Genomic DNA, 17,612 nt, shown 5'->3' on the forward strand with positions numbered 1-17,612 from the left:
AGGATGCTTTAAATTTTTCTATGATAGTTTAAGGGAAAGGAACATACCATACAATCGACACTTAATATGGTCAGATAATTGGACCGCACAATTCAAGAATGCAAGGATGTTTTATTGGCTAACAAGGATGCATGTGACAAGCAGTGTACAACATTTTTGGAATTTCACTGAGGCTGGACATGGTAAGGGAGAGCACGATGGTGCAGGAGCATGTGTGAAAAGAGCCCTAGCCAGGGAAGAATTGAAGTACGAAGGTGGTGCTGAGTTGGTAGATGTAGAAACAATTGTGCGATGGTGTAAGTCTATGATGGGTCCAGGTAATCCAGGTACGTCATTGGTTCGTAGATATTTTTTGTTGATTACTGAATCTAACATTGAAAACTATCTAGATTGTTGTACAGTTGCAGGATCGAGTGACATGCACTCATTTATGAGTTCAAATTCAAGTTCACTGGTAATTTATACGAGATAGATGGTATGTTTTTGCTCTTCATGCATGTATTGTTTGTGGGAAGAATGTGAATCAGAAGAGTGGGTTGACAAATGGTCTTGTAGACCGTTGGTTCCCATTGATTCATATCAAATTCCCAAAGCACTACAATTGAGCCAGATGGAGACATCAATGGATTTTGACCATGTATCTGACCTAGTGGATTTAGGTGATTTTTTGAGTTAATTTTTTTGCAAGTATTCTTTTTGGTTCATTTTGTTGTACATCATACTTTATTTTTGGTATTAATTAACACTTTATAAAATGCAGGTCATGTGTATGTAGTTGTTGCAAAAGAGAACAATGAAGAAGGAACATATTACTATTTTTGTCATTGTATTGAGCCAAAAAGAAAATTGACAACCACAATCATTGATAGAGAGGGTATTGAGTACCCAATAGGGTCTGTTGTCGTGATAGGAACATGGCTTCGGAGATACCCTATCAAGAATTCTGATGTTTGGTTGTTTGAGGACTTTGAAACACACAGACATATTCTTCATTTCTCTAACCTTGTTGTTGCAACAAATATTCATTTGATGAAGTATCGTGGTAGACCTCATAACAAGATTTTATGGAAAGTTCATGAATCTGACCATGAGCCAATACTTGACACAATACGGGTTAGAGTCAATCCTGAAGGCTCACTTGATTGATTCTACAGTTCAGAGTAGAATGATTTTGAGAATTTTGTATAAATCATCGATGAATTGTTCTATTTTCATTTTTTGTATATATAAATGCCCATGAGCTGATTTTTACATGTTTAGGGGCATGATTTTGTATATTTAAGTGGCAATGAGCTGATTTGTAAATATGTACATGCCAAATTTTGTATATTAAAATGGCGATGAGCTGAATCGCATATATTGTAATGCCAAATTTTGTATAAAAGCCCATGAGATGATTTGTATATTAAAATGGCGATGAGCTGAATCGCATATATTGTAATGCCAAATTTTGTATAAAAGCCCATGAGATTATTTGTAAGACAATTTTTTGTATAATCAAATAGCCAAGAGCTGATTTGAATAATATGTGACAATGTTTTGTGACTATTTTGTGTGTCAATGTTTTGTGACTATGTTTTGAGTATATGTGATGTGTCCCTGGTCAATCATGAGCATTCTTGATTCTTGTATAATCATGGATAATTATTTGAGTCATTATCGGGTCATAGGGGTGATAGATTGAGACTAGATACAATTTGAGCAAAAATTGTCATTGTTGTCAAAAAAATTGTCAAAAAAGTTGTCAAGCAACTTCTACATTGCGTCAGTAGGGTATGACTCTCAACATTTTGGTGCTTTGGGATGCACGATAGGGGCATGCCTAGTGTAAACATGCCCACCCAGACGTGCTCGCGATGTCGGTTTGTGCAAACGAGGAACAAAATCAATTCTAGCCAATCTTGCAACTTTTCCTTGCAAGCAACTGACGGTTTTTTGAGCAGGCAAAAAATGCTACTAATTGAAAATGGCTTCAAGTACTTGAAAATCGAGATAGGCCATTGTAGAGGATCCTCACATGACCCCATGAGATCAAATAGATCGACCGTATGAGTCATGGATTGGAAGAAATAGTCCATCAAATTTTGACAATTTTTTGGACTTAGGGCACTTGAGAGATCTCACCGGTAGGGTATGACTCTCGACGTTCTAGTGCTTTGGGATGCATGACAGGGGCATGCCTAGTGTAAACATGCCCACTCGAATGCGCTTGCGATGTTGGTTTGTGCACATGAGGAACAGAATCAATTCTAGCCAATCTTGCAACTTTTCCTTGCAAGCAACTGACAGTTTTTTGAGCAGGCGAAAAAATGCTACTAATTGAAAATGGCTTCGAGTCATCGAAAAATGAGATAGACCATTGTAAACGAGCCTCACGCGACCCCACGGGATCAAACAGATCGACCATATGTGTCGTGGATTGGAAGAAATAGTCCGTCAAAGTTTGACAATTTTTTGGACTCAGGGCACTTGAGAGATCTCACCGGTAGGGTATGACTCTTGACATTTTGGTGCTTTGGGATGCACGACAGGGGCATGCCTAGCGTAAACATGTCCACCCTGACATGCTCGCAATGTCGGTTTGTGCACACAAGGAACAGAATCAATTCTAGCCAATCTTGCAACTTTTCCTTGCAAGCAACTGACAGTTTTTTTAGCAGGTGAAAAAATGCTACTAATTGAAAATGGCTATGAGTCATCAAAAATCAAGATAGGCCATTGTAGACGAGCCTCACACGACCCCACAAGATCAAACAGATCAACCGTATGTGTCGTGGATTGGAAGAAACAGTTCGTCAAATTTTGACAATTTTTTGGACTCAGGGCACTTGAGAGATCTCACCGGTAGGGTATGACTCTCGACGTTCTGATTCTTTGGGACGCACGACAGGGGAATGCCTAGTGTAAACATGCCCACCCAGAAGCGCTCGCGACGTTGGTTTGTGCACATGAGGAACAAAATCAATTTTAGCCAATCTTGCAACTTTTCCTTGCAAGCAACTAACGGTTTTTTGAGCAGGCGAAAAAATGCTACTAATTGAAAATGGCTTCAAGTCGTCAAAAACCGAGATAGGCCATTGTAGACGAGCCTCACGTGACCCCACAGGATCAAACATATCGACCGTATGTGTTGTGGATTGGAAGAACCAGTCCGTCAAATTTTGACAATTTTTTGGACTCAGGGCACTTGAGAGATCTCACCGGTAGGGTATGACTCTCGATGTTTTGGTGCCTTGGGATGCATGACAGGGGCATGCCTAGCGTAAACATGCCCACCTGGACATGCTCGCGATGTCAGTTTGTGCACACAAGGAATAAAATTTGACCATTGCGAGCGTGAGGGTGCTCTCGTACCAAACACATTGTTGTTTAAATTCATATTGTCAATTTTTGTTGTTTATATTCATATTGTTAATTACATATGCAAATATTCATTTAAATTTATAAAAGGGCAGCCACCAAATACAACGAATACACAATAATGAACTGAATACAAGGAGTTTTGTATGGTTAATTCAACATTTTAGAAATTTTATCAAATCATATTCCACGATTGCAATGCTTTATATCATATATTTTTGTTGTTTATATTCATATTTTTGATTACATATACAAATATTCATTTAAATTTATAAAAGGACAACCAAAAAAATACAACGAATACAAAAACTCATTACACATTTATTGGATCGAATATCGATATTTATATATATATAAAAAGGCATGTCTGCCAAGTCAATACAAGTATTACAAAAATGTGGCATATGCCATGTCCATATCGATATACAATAAAAATGTAGAATATATCTACATGTATTGGTCATTCTATGACCAAAAATAACACTCTATGATCCTAAACTTCTGGTGGATCATCAAAATCAAGCCTCTTCGGTGCAGTACGCGGCTCTGTAGATGGCTACAAAACCACAATTCAAAAGCCAAGTTAGAATTCTTTTGTAGAAAATAGATCACAATTGACATCATAACTATGCATTTAACTTTAATTCCTTTGCAATTGAAATGTAGATTACCTCATCGGCTAATCCAAGAGTTAATGTCTTCGCTCTCCTCTCCTTGTCACTCTTAGGAGTTTTCTTGAAGACATACTTAAATGGATCCACGTTATGGTTGTACCACGAAGGAGTCTATTGTAGATTAAATGTACAATTAATACAATGTACTAACATAAATATATCAAAAACACTTAAAAGCTATAATATAGAGAACAATGACGTACTTGTGCCTCAGATGCTTCTCCAATGGACTGAGGATGGCTCACCATCGATGTAGAAATGGTCACTATTACCTATACAAAAAATGTACAAAGATTAAATACAATTAATATAATGATAAGTATTGAAGGTTGAAAACAATTAATTTTACATATCAAACAAAAGTGTATCGGATCCTGATATGCTTCTCCAGTGCAAGGAGGAGGGTTCTCCATTGACGAAATAGGTATGGATATTTGCTGTATGAAAAAATATAAGATTATAATATATCACAAGTTCATATGTACGCGTGCATATAATCATGAAATCAAGAAAATAAAGTAGAGATACATACCTCCACCCTCTCTTGATTCATGGGCGAATCAGGTGCATTCAACATATCCACAAAGCTCAATGGCCGCTATACATGTAAAATAGACAAAAAACACTAATCAATCTACAAACCCCAACTAATACTTGATTTCAACATTTTCAAACAATTGTACAACTAAAAATGTGTTCAATTACCTTCTTCACATGTTTTGGTGTCTTTGAGATATTCTTTTTCTTCGGACGAGCCCTAGACGCGGAGGGGGTGCCCTAAAAACAGAAAATTAACATGAGATATTAGTATAGATAATAAATTAAACATAATTTTAAAAATCTAAAATGAAATGACTTGCATATTCCATCAAAACAATACATAAAAAGAGTTGTACAAAATATGATACTGTATAGCCTTGTAGGCCAAAATCGATTGCCGACAGTGTGATGTCATCAATCTGGGACATTTCGTCCCCTGTCAACACCTACAAACTAGAAATTGGACCAAGCATTAAAGATAGTTAGTATATCTTGTATTTTTTTGAATTCAAAGTGTACTATTCTATTTTAACATGTTACAAAATTTATACCTCAGGCATCGAAGTTGCAGTTGTGGTAACTAGGGGAGGTGTATGGGATACCGCTACTGCATCCTGAAATGCATATTATTTGTCTCAATTTAAATCGATGTATAAATGAAAATTCATTTATGTAATTACAAAATTAAAGTGACTGATAAATAAAATGTTATGAATTCAAATCAACACACCTGTGTCTGTGGCTCATGGGCAAACACCATGTCCATCAACTCATCTGTCAGTGCAATATCCTCAACCGTGTGAGCCTGACATCTACAACCGCAAATCATGCATAGATGATATGAGTATCTATTTACATCGGCTGCATCATCTATCCCTGAGCATATCCCCGAGCAACTGACACACATATGCTCGATGGGCTTTGTGTCGCCCTCTAATGGCTCATCATCCAATACAATAGGGTGTGCAAATGATGTCCTGTGCTGGATGATGGCACCAGTCAATGTTGTGGCTGCCTAAAGAGTCTGTAGCTCCATCAACTCTTTCAACTCTAATGGGACAACCTGATGCACCTTGGGTTTGGGTGCTAGGGGGCGATGACTCTCTGCGGCTAATTGCCTACGCGCTCCAGGTCTATCTTGGGCAGAGCCACCACCTCTACCATGAAACTCTCTCATGTCAAAATAATTTGGGCGCACATTGAGCACAAACTCACAATATATTTTTCTCAAAAAATATAATGGTACCTCATAATTATTACAAGGTGGATCGTCAAAGACCATCCACCACCTTTGCCAAAAAAGATTCTTCATCTGCACATTGGTACACCAATGTATGGGAAACCTCTTTGCATTAGGAGGTAATGACTGACCAGTTTTGGGGTCAACAAAAAGGGCACATATTTGTTGTTTAGAAATATTTTTGTTTTTAACTCCATCGTATGATAGCCCATTGGCATAGAATTGACGACACCTATCCCTAAAGCTTCCCCATTTGGTAATTTCAGTGGAAACAGCTATGGCACCACTAGCTAATGTTTCTAGGCTAGTGGCAAGGGATTGATGATGGTCAAGTTCAGAAGTTTTCAATTTTACAATCAGTCTATTGATTTTGGATGTATTTTGCCCTAACTGATTAATTAATTCTTTCTGTGTTTCGACTGTGCGGTCAAAAGGAGGAATTGGGGGTTGTTCTTGTGTGTTTTCAGGAGGTGCATTTGGTTGTTCTTCTGGGTTTTGAGGAGGTGCATTTGGTTGTTCTTGTTTTGGATTAGAAGAATCTGGTTTTTGAAACAAAAAATGAAAAAACCTAATCAAAATTAATGAAATTAAATTCAAAATATAAAACAAATTGCATAAACCAAAAAGAAAGACAAAAAAAACAAAAACTAACCTTGATCCATAGCCCGAGGACAAATTTTGCACCCCGTTCGCGGTTTAGCTTAAAAAATGGGAAAAAAAGAAAGTAAAAAATGCGCTTTTCGGGTAAATGAGGACCCAGTTTTTTTTTTAAACTTTTTTCATCAGGCACTGCGTATGCGGTTTTACTAGGATTATTAGCGCGTACACACTCATTTTCCTATAAGTAGCGCATACACGCTAATTTTCCTAGGCGTAGTGCGTACGCGCTCAGTTTCCTAAGCTTAGTGCGTACGTGCTACCTTTTCTATGCTCGGGAAGAACAAACCTAAGCGCGTACGCAAGAATTTTAAATTTTAAAACCGCATACGCGCTGCTTGTTTTTCCAAGTTTTTTTTGGGTGGTGTCCACTTTTCTGACCACCATCTTTGTGCACATGCCCTAAATTGGGACCTATAAGAATGTATGCAAAGACCATAAGTGAAATTCTTCTTAAGACAAACTTCATCCCAATAAATAAAAATATATAAAAATATATATATATATATATATATATATATATATATATATATATATATATATACATAAGACAAGTCATCCACACTATGGCCCAATGGTGCACGAGTCTCCAACAATCTTAGATCATGTTATTAAGGAAATCAATAATCCATTATCTCTATCACAACCCCTATCACTCAATTTAATAATGGACTCAAGCATAAGAACATGAAATACTTTGCATTTCAAATGCTAGAAACTTTGACATTTTGATTAACTATTATCTCAACTCTTAGAAGAAAAGGTAGTCATGCAAAAGTAAAATATTATCAAATTTGAGACTCCATTCAACTACATTTGAGAGGGAATTTGACATTCACCAAGGGAAATGATATGAAGTGAACCAAATTGTAGATGAGAGAATTCTAAGGAATATAGATGATTAGAAACATAAGTCTAAACTTGAATCATGGAAATAAGATATAAGTTTGGGAAAACATAATACAAATTTAATGTGTGGGCACACAGTTATTTAAAGTAAAATGTTGTAACAAAGAAGCTCAAATTTGCAACAAAATCAAAGGATACACATTAAGACATGGAGCACAAAATTATTAATGAGATCGATTAAAATTATTTTTTATATTATTTATCAAGAGGTTCAAATAGAGTTCTAATAAATTGTTGAGTGTTTTATCAAGTGATTCTAGGGACTAAAAATTGTTACTTCAAGATGGTTGCATGTCCAAAAGACCTAATATTAAAAATTTTATTAAATATAGCGAACAAGGTGGTCCATTGTTTCACTTTTGCTAGAGTTTTTCTTCCCAATAATGTAGGTTCTATAAGGCAAATTTCTTGTATCTTTAATTGATTTATATTGTTTGATTTATTTTCCTTCCAATTTAATTTATAGATTTCCTATAAAATAAATAGAAAAATGATTTCAACATCATAAATGTATAGATTCTATTACAATTCTTGATCAATATGATTGTTAAATTTTACAATATTAATTATTTGTAAATAACTTACTTCAATGACTTTATAATTTAAATAAATTGAAAGTCCTTATTATAGTTTACTGTTGTGCTTGGATTTACATGTTACTAACATTATAGGGCATGCACTTCTCTCATATGACTCTTCACTTTCATTTTTTTTTTAATATTTATAATTTCACAATCAATATATTCAAGTCTAACCAACCAAAGCTTGACAAATCATAATAATAAATCTTTTGCTTTAAGCTCCAAAAATGGAGGTTGACGTGGTAGATTTTGAGGGATCTGTACCATTATTTAATCTTTCATAAGGCATTGTTTGTTGGACAAAACATTTTCTAAAAATTGTTTTAGAGAAAATGTGGGTCTATATTTGATGAAATGGTTTACAGAACATAGCAATTTGAGGTCGCACCAGACGTGGAGTAATAAGTTACGTAGTCCAACAACATTTATATTTGCTTATGACGTTTCCCTTTGATTTCTTATTGTTACCCAACAAACTCTTGTCTGATATTTTATTAAGATTTACGTCTGTGGCTGACTTTATGCTATGTATAAAGGACCAAGGAGTCAATTTAGTGAGTACAGAGAGTAACAAAGAAAGAAAAGAAAGAGAAGTTTGAGAAACAATGGGGAAAGCAGTGATCTCAGTGTTGCAAACAGTGACAGTTTTTCTTGTGGTTCTTTCTATTTCAGTCTGGATGGTAGAGGGAAAAACCAGGCATTAAACTTTTTTGGCTTTGAGACTGTTACAATCTATTTGGTGTGGATTCAAATTTGAAAGTATTGTATGTTGAGCTTTAATCTTTTATATCAGTATATGTACATTCTATAGTTTATGTTGGACAAGTTTAAACAACACATTCTGAGCTTTGATTTATGTAGGTGGTTCATTTGAAATCATGCAAGTTTCTCTAGTAGAGTCCATCTACTCAGATGAACGAACTAAACAAATCAAAACTTAGACTATGTTGTTTAAGTCGCAATGTTTACGCTTTGCTAGTACAAGTACGAAGCCTTTTAAAAATGAGTTCTTATCTAAAATCTAGATTTTGATTTTTTTGTGTAGATTCAAATTCACAAGTATGTGATTCTAAATTATATTTTGTGAAAATCATCTGGCATCAAACCTTGCCTAAACTGAACCAAACACAGATTATATCTTGATATTCACACTTGATCTTACTATGATTGGATTTGTAATTGATGGTGCAAATACAATTGAAGAATGTTAGTAGACTGTGTCATACCAAGCCCATTGTCACAGTGAATGGGCAGTTCCCTGGGCCAAATATTTATGCCAGGGAGGGTGATACAGTGCTCATCAAACTCACTAATCATGTCAAATACAATCTCTCCATCCATTGGTATGATTTAGCATTACTACTATTGTTTCAGAATTATTAAAAACTTTGTAAGGGGTTTGAATAATGGTTGCAGGCATGGTATAAGACAGCTGCGTACAGGATGGGCTGATGGGCCTACTTATATCACTCAATGCCCTATTCAAACTGGACAATCTTATACTTACAACTTCACCATAACTGGACAACGTGGGACACTCTTCTGGCATGCTCATATTCTATGGTTGAGAGCAACAATCTATGGAGCCCTTGTTATTTTACCCAAACTAAATGTGCCTTATCCATTCCCCAAACCTCATAAGGATATCACATTGATTCTAGGTCAGTAAAAGGGTTATCGACCATTGAATTGTATTTGATACGATTTCATGCTTAATCATGGTATATAACACTGAGTTATGGTTTCTTGTGTATGCAGGAGAGTGGTGGAATGCAGATGTGGAAGCTATTATAAATGCAGCACTTAAATCAGAAGGAGCACCCAATGTGTCTGATACTCGCACCATTAATGGAAAACCAGGTCCACTAGGCACCTTCACATGTCCTATGAAAGGTAAAGCAAGCAATCAGTCTCAATGTTTCAGGGTTTGATTTAAACAACAAATTTAAGCTTTGATCTGTTTAGATGGTTCATGTGAATCATACTAGCATAGCCTATTTATTACTGTGATTTCATATTAATGTGTGGGTCTTATTAGTGTGAATTCATATGAACCACTGAACCACTAAATTACTCTTAATCTTAGTGTGACTTCAAATAAACTACCTAAACAAATGGAAGCTTAGAATGTGCTACTTATGCTTCCCTAATGAGATTTGCTCACAGACTTACCATACAAACAATATTTAGTAGAAAGAAAGAATTACAGATCCTGAGTATTCTTACCATTCTTGCTAAATAGTGTGTTATATGAATGATGTAATCGTATAACAAAATATTGCAATCTCCATTGTATTGCAGATACTTTTGTTCTTCCAGTTGAGCAGGGCAAAACATACCTACTGGAATAATCAACGATGCACTGAATGATGAGCTCTTCTTCGATGTGGCAAGTCACCACCTCAAAGTAGTAGAGGTGGATGTAGTGTACACCAAGCCATTTGAGACCAAATCTATGGTAATTACATCGGGACAAACAACAAACATTTTTCTCAATGCAAACAAAAACCCTAGCAGGTATTTCATGGTTGCTCGCCCCTTTATGGATGCCCCTGTTCCTATAGACAACAGAACCGCCACTGCAATCTTGTAATATATCAGTGCACCCAATTCGTCTTTTTCCTCCAACATGATTGTCATGCCTAAAATCCCATCTCCAAATGATACCGCATTTGCCACCAATTTTAGTAACGCCATCAGAAGCTTAAATTCTACTCAATACCCTGCAAAAGTCTCGTAGACAGTAGGCCGCAATTTGTTGTTCATAGTTAGGCTTACATTGGACTCGTGCTCGTCCTGCATAAATGGCAGTCGTGCATCCGCTTCAATCAACAATGTAAGCTTTGTCATGCCCACTATTGCCCTTCTGCAAGCACATTATAACAACATCAAAGGGGTTTTCACAAAAGATTTCCCAGACAACCCTCCCAATCGTTTCAATTACACAGGCACAACGCCAAATAACCTCTTCACTTCCAAAGGAACAAGACTCACTCGTCTCTCATACAATTCAATAGTGCAGTTAATTCTTCAGGAGACCAGCGTGCTGACTGTGGATAACCATCCAATTCATCTGCATGGCTTCAATTTCTTCATAGTGGGTACAGGTTTCGACAACTGCAACCAAAATAAAGACCCAACAAGCTTTAATTTAATAGACTCGCCAGAGCGTAATACAGTGGGAGTTCCAACAGGAGGGTGGACTGCCATTCGATTTACAGCTGACAACCCAGGTAAACATCATTTTCTTTCAATTTTCCCTTCATCTCCTATACATTTTGGATATAATTATGGTATTTGATTGTGGAATCGATATGCACACAGGAGTGTGGTTCATGCATTGTCATCTGGAAGTGCACACAATGTGGGGATTGAAGATGGCATTCATTGTGGAGAATGAAAAAGGACCCAATCAATCCATATTGCCTCCTCCGAAAGATGTTCCGAAGTGCTAGTGTTAGAGGGTTTGATTTAAACAACACATTCTTAAGTTGAGTTTTGATTTGTTTAGTGGTTTAACTTATTCACCAATATTTTAGTTTTAGATGCGTCGTGTAATAAAGTCAAGACTTAAAGAGTGTTATTTAAGACTGGTTTATTATCATTAATATTTTGGAAACAAAAAATGGTCTTACATTGTTTCTACATAATTGAGTGTGAAAAGTTTGGCGCATCATAATAGTCTTGTAATATGCCACTTGTTCCAAATCAAATTTGGGAATATATAAAATTACTTTTTGAAGTTAAGTTTAATTGAATAAAAGCAAGAAATGTTTGAGCATGTGCAAGGGCATAGAAATATTTTGTTCAATTTTATCTCTTGGAACAATAGAAAAGATATATGTTAATGTAATGCACAATTGATTTGTTAATGTTACCAAATTGATATTTTTGATGTGTTCATTGTTTTGAAATTTTAACATACTCAAAAAAAATTGAAGATCAAGTTTAAGTGAGTTGAGATCATATTGGGTACAAAACAAAAATATCCTATGAGGTGCAATTATGATCTAAGCAAATACAAAATTAATTGACTTGCTCCTCTATGATCTTTGTTGTATGATGATACATTAAGACTAGCAATATTTGAAAATGCCTCAGGGTTCTAAGGTATTTTAATTCCAATATAGGGTATGTGTAAGATCATGGTGTGCCAAAACAAGCCCTTAAGTGGCAATGAAATTTTAGAAAATCAGAGTTATGCAACTTGACATGAAAATTTGAATAAGTTGTGAACATTATTTTTAAAATATGTAAGAAGAGAATATATAGAAAATTGAATTTAGTTTCTAAGCTACTAGTTGTTTTTTGGAAAAAAAAAAAATCCTATTTGATGAAAATTTCAAATGTCAATGCAATGGTACTAAAATTTCAGGAAAAAAATAAGAAGTAGACGTATGTCTGACCACCCTAATCACAATCAAATCTTAATATTTTTTTATAATATTTATAATATAAGTATTAGACTCATGTCCAGATGTGACACATTTTTTTTTAATTTTTTATAAATTAAATAATTATTTATGAAATTTTTACTACAGCTGTTCAGAAATTTAGAAACTCCTACGTCTGACCACCTTAACTTGGTCAAAAATTTATAAAATTTAATTTTTTTTATTTTTCCCTATAGTAGATGAAGCATAGGATGTGACGCATGTTTCGGTTTCAAAAAATGTTATATTGTTTGAAAGTTATGAGTGGTTTTCAATCAGTATATCAATTAGGACTATTGTCAGAATTAAATTAGAAAATAAATAATAATTATTTATTAAAGTTGAAATAAGACAAGCCTTATATTGTTGGAAAGCTGGGAACGTCTTTAAAAAACCCTTTTTGTTTTATCAATTTTGGTTACAAAAAAAGTCGTCAGCCACCAGTGTAAAGTCTGGAAAATCAAGGAATACTGAAAAACACATTTTTTCAGTTGACTTTCCAGGCTTGTCACTTCCAAGCCAAATACCAAAGCATTCCCAAGCCTAAATTGGAAATTTTAAAATTTGTCTACAAAAATCGGATATATCGGATATCGGATTTTATCCGATATCCGATTTTAATACAAAAATTTGCAGTCCCCAAAAAATTCTCTCTCTCTCTCTCTCTCTCTCTCTCTCTCTCTCTCTCTCTCTCTCTATGACTACTAAAATCCGATATCCGATTTAATCGAATATTAGATTTCTACAATGTAGCAGATTACAAATAAATGGTGGCAACAGGAATTTTTTTGGGGGACCACAAATTTTGTACTAAAATCGGATATCGGATAAAATCCGATATCCGCTTTTTGTACAAAAAGCCAAGAAAAAAAGGGTTTGTGGGCCATTCTGTAGATTCCAACGGCCCATAGTCTGCATATTCTATTTTCTGTTGAGGATCACGGGTTTTCAGATAGCTAGAGACAAATTTGTGCTTTTGGGAGATTCTTAAAGTGAAAACTTACATTGTCAATCACGAAGGCGCATGTGTGGAGGGAAATGGGGAGTAGTAGTCATCAGAAGTCTAAACGCAAAAGAAAACTTTCAAATGACCAAATTGAAGTGTATAGAGAAAGAAATAGAGAATGTCATAGGAGGAGAAGACAAGGTATGTTAAATATTGCTAATGTTACTTCAACTGAAGAGGAAATTGAATTTGAAAATGTGCCACAAGTTATTGAAAATGAAAATGTAGATTTTGAAAGTGAAAATATTGAAAATTTTGAAAATGCTGAAAGTGAAAATATTGAAAATTTTGAAAATGTTGAAAGTGATAATGAAAATGCTCAACATGTGGAAAATTTTGACATAGGAGGTGAAAATGTGGAAAACTTTAACGTTGAAGGTGGAATTGCTCAACCAAGTGAACCATATGTAACACCTAATTACTTTAGAAATGAAGACCCTCTCATGGATGAAAGACAAATTCCAAATCCAAGACCTTCAAGAACACTGGATACTGCTATGGACAGTGACTACTACTGATCATGAAGCAATACTTGATACTCTTAAACAAAGAGATGACCCTTCAGGCACACTTGAGTAGTAGGTCTTTAATGGTGCCTTATTTTTTTATCATGCATTTCATTTCAAACAATGATCATTAAACCTTAATGTTCAAGTTTGTTACGTGTATATTAAGGATGTGTTCAAAATGCATGTTTATTGATGAACGTTTTTTTTTGGCAACATAGTTTTTGCATGCACATAGCGAGTACACTCGATATAATTGGAAGGGACGTATTTTTGCAACAGGACTTATTATCATGCATTTGATGAGCTTTACAATTTTTGTTATTAGACAACACTATTTGATATTTTTTTATGATATAATTATCGCATAACCTTTATGCTCATGAAGGTCTTTTTTGATGATATACAACAGTATCACATTACGATTTTTGCATCAACATAGTGGGTTCTGTTGATATAATTCAAAGGGACGTATTTTTATGGTATATAATCCCACCTTTTCATTTATTATCATGCATTTTAGTTGAAGTGATTGTCATAAATCCTTTATGTTCATCCATGCATTTTATGTGTAGACTAACAATTCTTAAAAACATAGGTTCATGCTAGATCATTCGTCGTTGACAAGACCCTCTCTTGGTGATGGTACATATTCCTTTGTGCATTAATGAGATTAAATTGTGGGTCTTTTTGTGTTTATTATCATGAAGATGATTCAAATGCATGTGGCCAAGACACATCTATAGTGGATCAAATTGTCATGACAGATGATCTATTGAATCAAACATTTGACATTGATGGTCAAGGTGGTCTGTTGAATCAAACATTTGACATTTGACATTTATTAATGTTGGGCCTTCAACATCAACACCTACTAGTCAAGGTGGTCATCAAACTTTCACTCAGGTAACCTTGTCTATTTTTATTCATTAATGGTTTATAAAATAAAGTCACTTAGATTTTGGCGATTGAATAACATTGTTTCATTTTCAAACATTGACATCAGATGCACTTAATATTCTCTCCACAATGGAGCATGGTGTTCTCTAGTAGTAGCATCTTTGATGCTTTTGATAGTAGTATGAGTCAGATTAGTAAATTTCTAATTTGATGCTTCCCACAGGGCTTTGCAACTTCAGATTGTGAGTGTGCCCCTATTACAAATGAATTGTACTTTAATCGACATAGATGGTCTATGATGGCTTTTTTGTAAGACTATATAGTTTTATAACATATATTGTACTTTAATCGACATATAACAATATCCAAGTGGTGGTTGGCATGAGCTTGAATATGGTAAGTTGTATGCATCTTGAAGTTGAATATGATATGTTGTATACATCTTGAAGTTGAAATTTGATTTGACTTTGTCAGCATTTGATGAATCATAAATGTCATTTCATTATTAATCTTGTGAGTGTGAGGTGTAGGAATAAATATCAATTACTTTGAAAGTCATGGATGGTTGTCTTGATATGATAACCAGCACATGGTTGTGCCTTATGAAGAAAAGCTGAACAGATAATAACTAATTGAGAACATCAATTCAAATCCATAATATAGAGGATACTAATAACAAATCTTTGTATATTTATTTTTTCTAATAATGAAATAGGTACAACTGTATTGAGATAAAATGAAGCTTTTCTCTCATATGAAGCTCTTCTCTCATGGATGTCACATGTGTAGGGTATGACCCCGAGCGTTTGATCGAGTGGGGGGGCAAAACAGGAGCATGTGTAGGGTAATTATGTCTAACTTGACATGTCGGAGCCGATGGTTCATCATCGCGACGAGCAGAACGAGAAATCGGCCACGCGACAACATTCCATTGAGTGAGATTGACGATTTTTTTGCCAACCGAAAAATTGCTGCCCTAATAAAACCGTAGGACAACTTGAAAAACCGAGATAGGCTTTTGTAGGGACCTCTCTCGTGGCCTCATAGGTTCAAACGGATCATTTGCAGGTGCCACGGATTTCGAGTTAGGGCCCATCAAAGTTTGACAATTTTGAGCACTTAAAGCGCTCAAGGGACGACGCCGGTAGGGTATGACCCTGAGCGTTTGATCGAGTGGGGGGGGGAAATAGGAGCATGCGTAGGGTAATAATGCCTAATTGGACATGTTGGAGCCGACGGTTCATCATCGCGATGAGAAGAACGAGAAATCGGCCACGCAACAACATTCCATTAAGTGAGACTGATGATTTTTTCGCCAACTGAAAAATTGCTACCCTAATAAAATCGTAGGGTAACTTGAAAAACTGAGATAGGCTTTTGTAGGGACCTCTCTCGTGGCCCCGTAGGTTCAAATAGATCATTTGTAGGGGCCATGGATTCCGAGTTAGGGCCCGTCAAAGTTTGACAATTTTGAGCACTTAGGGTGCTCAAGGGACGACGTCGGTAGGGTATGACCCCAAGCGTTCGATCGAGTGGGGGGGAAAAATAGGAGCATGCGTAGGGTAATAATGCCTAAGTGGACATGTCGAAGCCGACGGTTCATCATCGTGACGAGCTGAACGAGAAATCGACCATGCGACAACATTCCATTGAGTGAGACTAACAATTTTTTTGCCAACCGAAAAATTGCTGCCCTAATAAAACCATAGGGAAACTTGAAATATCGAGATAGGCTTTTGTAGGGACCCCTCTCGTGGCCCCATAGGTTCAAATGGATTATTCGCAGGTGCCACGGATTTTGAGTTAGGGCCCGTCAAAGTTTGACAATTTTGAGCACTTAGGGCGCTCAAGGGACGACGCCGGTAGGGTATGACCCCGAGCGTTCGATCGAGTGGGGGGGAAAAATAGGAGAATGTGTAGGGTATTGTTCATTAAATGAATTGTATTGTTCATTGAATGAATTGTATTATATTGTTGATTAAATAAATTGTATTGTATTGTTCATTATAAAAACAACACTTACGATGAAATGAAATGAATTGTGTTGTTCATTAAATAGCCATTATTAACCATTGTTAATTATTGGAATGAAGATTAAAGATTTCCATGATAACACCACACACAGATGAGCAACAATTTATATGATCGAATATCAACTTCTGTATATATAAAAATGTCAAATGATTACAAATGTATGTCCATACACAAATATGGCATAAACGCCAACTGAAACAAAATTTATGTCAAATACGTGAATGTATGTCCATATACAAAATATACATGCCAACTAGACATGTAAGCATCCCAAAACTATCTATAACATCCCAAGCTGCTGATGGATCATCAAAATTGATCCTCTTTGCCACACTGCTCGGCTCTAAAGGATCCTGCACAAGAAAAACAAACCACGATTAATATTAGTTATATTATATAATTCACATTTGAAAAGTTAACATAAAAATGAACTATTTAATTGAACTATTCATGTTTACCTCATCTCCATGTTTTCTCTTCAGCTTTGCAGGACTCTTGATGTATGTCTTTGGTAGAGGAGGTATGTTTTGAATATTTTGATACACAACCTACATATGTTCAAAAACATGAGACTGATACAAGTTAGCATATAATTGTCACTGATAATAACAAATTATATCTACTAATCAAATAATAAAATAAACACACATCTACTAGAGGCATCTCTTCTTCTTCTTCTTCTTCAGGTATATTGGGTGTAGTCATCAAGGATGTGAAGCCAAGAGTTCTCTGTATATATACACAACAAGTATATGAAACTATCAATCTATAT

The 17,612-nt window shown here is 35.4% G+C and overlaps 1 pseudogene; it reads left to right on the plus strand.

The window, feature by feature from the left end:
• Positions 1-8,638: 8,638 nt before the first annotated feature.
• LOC131055760 (laccase-11-like) lies at positions 8,639-11,416 on the plus strand (annotated as a pseudogene).
• Positions 11,417-17,612: the final 6,196 nt, after the last annotated feature.

This window comes from Cryptomeria japonica, chromosome 4 (genome assembly GCF_030272615.1).
Source record: "Cryptomeria japonica chromosome 4, Sugi_1.0, whole genome shotgun sequence".
Taxonomy (NCBI): domain Eukaryota; kingdom Viridiplantae; phylum Streptophyta; class Pinopsida; order Cupressales; family Cupressaceae; genus Cryptomeria; species Cryptomeria japonica.